The following is a 3,086-nucleotide window of genomic DNA, read 5'->3' on the forward strand; positions in this document are numbered from 1 at the left end:
AAGGCCAGCTCTGCCTTTCAGTTGTCAAAAATGAGCCAAAGACGGGTTATAGTTCAGCAGAGTCCAGTGATTCATCCAGAAGACGTACAGAGGGTGGGAATTACCCTCTCTGAGTTGTCAAAGCACAGAAAAACACTTCCAAGTTTGATGCCTGAATTTTGTTTTTAATTCCGGTGGCTGAGCAGAAGTAACCTAGGAACTGGTGTACAAGTGAGCAATAACTCTTTTGGGGGTGAAGAAAGTACCTTTTAACCTTTCCTGAGAGTACCAATGTTTAATAAACACAAAACTACCTGATTATAAATTCCACTGCCAAAGGCATTAAAGTAGACAATGTTGCATTTTCCAAGAACAAAATACATCCAGTAAGAATTGCTTTCTTTCATGCACTTGGATATTTTCAGACAAGGAGAGAAATTGGGACTGAAAAAAAGTCACCTCCTACCCGAAGAGGAGACCAGCTCTACCTAAAGCCACGGGGTTTCCTGTTCACTTCGCCAGTTCCAGGAGAGCAAATCCTACACTATTTATTTACCTTTTCTGCAAAAGGCATCCATTTTCTATCACAACAGCTCGCCATTCAGCAATTCCTGGGTCATCCATATTGCAAAAGGGACTGAATGATTCCTTCTCGAAGAAAACTGAGCTGATTGCTTTACTGTTGCTGGCACAAAGAAAGATGTCCTGCATTATTCTACTGGTGATGAAACTGTGTCATGAGCAACTCTATCTGCTGAACACTTCCTGAAATGGCACTTGCAGGACAACAGCTTTGCTTTTTGCTGTTTTGTGCCAAATTGTATAAATGGGGACACATCTATCAGACAGGTCACCCAAAAGGTCTCTGTAGCTCTTTTCTTGATTATTTGTTTGGTTAAGGAAATGTAGCCCCAAAGTTTTACACACACAGAGGAACATGCCTTTCCACAAAGTCACATTTCCTTTTTAATTTTCCTTTCTACTTATCCTCTCAGATGACTTACCTCTGGGAAAGCACAAGTGTTTCTTTCAATGAGAGGAAAAAATTGAGGTTTCTTTTTCTTTCTTAGTACAACCAAAAGCATTTTCATTTTCACTCTTCATTTCCATGCTCCTTCTTGACATCTCTCTGCATGCATACCTTTAACCTCAGGGTTAGAGCCCATCCAACATTCAGGCTTTGAAGCTGAGAGCCATCTGACAACCACCCTTGTCCATGGGTGTGGAGATTTTGCATCTCAGTTTTGCACCTGAAATTATTCATTTTGACTTTCCAGCTCTGGTGAAGCTGCTTGAGCTCTAGCTTTTCTAACAGCACTGTAATTTCAAAGTGAAAATCTAATGCCCCAGAACCAAGACAGAAGCTCTTCAGCTAGCAAGCGATGCCAGGAGGGGTATAGGACTGCATCACTGGCTGCAGTCCAAGCACATGAGATGGGTGGCTACAGATGCAGCCCCAGAAAAAAGTAAAAACCCCAAGTATCACCACGGCTTCTTCTTGCTCCGAGGGAGCAGGGTGCCACTACAGCACCGAGAAGACCATGGCTTGGTTACTTCTCTGCATCTCACCCCGTCACGCACTTGCTGTCGGCTGAGTGGGGCAGGTGTGGTGAGGGACCGTTTTGCACTGAGCCCTGAAGGCAGTGGCGAGGCTCGCAGTCGTCAGCGAGGGCTGCGAGTGGGAGGTCTGGCTGAGAAAGGGCTGCACGTAGGGGAAGAGCAAGGTGATGCAGGAGGGAGCGACGCCTCCGCCTTGCACTCAGCCATGCCAGCGGCAGCCAGCAAGGGTCTCCCACCGCACCACCCGCTCCCTGGGGCAGGGCTCAGCCCCGGCTGCGGGGGCAAGCCCAACCCTCTGTTGGTGACAAGCAGCCCCTTTGGGTGCCCTGTTTACTGACCAAGGAACTTGTCCAAGTGGGAAGGGAGGGAGGAACGATGGGGGCAGCGGGGCAATGGGGGTGGCATGGGGCAAGGACCCGGCCCTGGGCATGGCACACTTCTGGTCGCTCCCAGGAGGTTTGAGCTCAATGCCTGCAGAGGAGCCAGCTCCCACCTCACGTCCTCCCATGGGGCTTTCCTCTCTGTGAACGCTGTTGTTTTTGCTGTGATTTTCCCTGATTTCATCAAGCAATTTGAAGCTCTAAGACAGATGTCATCTGAGAAGCTGTTGCCCCAGACTGAAACCCCTTATGTGAAAGGTGTTCTCAGCTCTGACCAGGACCTGGGGGTGGGCAGTGCCAGGGCTGTGCAGGCATTGGTGTGTGTTCGTGTGTTTCTGGGTCAAGCTTTCAGTAGGGATACAGCCTCTGGACAGGGTCCTGGCTCTGGTCTAACACATGGTAGCAGCTGTACTTGTCATGGTCCATACTACCGTTGCCCCTCACCTCCGAAAAGTTGCCTTTTGAGACAGCTTTTGCAGTCTGTGCCGCAGATTTCAGCCTATCTGCTTTCAGCCTTTTGAGTTGCTCCAGCCTTGGGACTGATCCCTCCTCTCCACGTGAGAAGAAACACAGGCGAGTCACGGGGAGTGCCTTTCTTCTCCAGTGAGGCACATGTCCATGCAAGTATATTGCATAAGGGGAGGTCTTGATCTCGGTGGCCCAGGCACAGAGGCTGGTTGGGGCGAAACAAAAGCCCGGGTGAGGATAAGGGTGGGTGGGAGCAATGGTGGTGCTCCAGGTTCACGTGGGAAGGGAAAATGCCTGCTGCTCAAACGACACCCCCAAGAGCAGGGCATGATGGCCCGCTGCCCGCCCGGGGACGGAGCCAGGAGCAGGTACGGAGAGGCAGGTGAGACCTGTGCTCTCCCCGTTACGCGACGCACCTGCCTGCGGGATATGGAGTTGGCACCAACTGACGAGAAAGAGAAAAAGGAAACTTCCATCAGGAACAGGAGTGTTCAAAGCCATTTAAAAGACTGGTCATTTTTAAAGCATTATTGGCATAAAATTTCAAGTTCTTTCATGAGAAACTTTCCCCTATCTTTTTAGTAATAAAGTTTTTTTTTTCCCATAATATTCTCATATATTAATCCTAGATTGTGTTGCAAATATCAGTTCAGGTGAAGAATCCGGGTTTTCTGTTAAAACACCAAAATAAAACACCAA

This window comes from Phaethon aethereus, assembly GCF_964289735.1.
Source record: "Phaethon aethereus genome assembly, chromosome: 1".
Lineage (NCBI taxonomy): Eukaryota > Metazoa > Chordata > Aves > Phaethontiformes > Phaethontidae > Phaethon > Phaethon aethereus.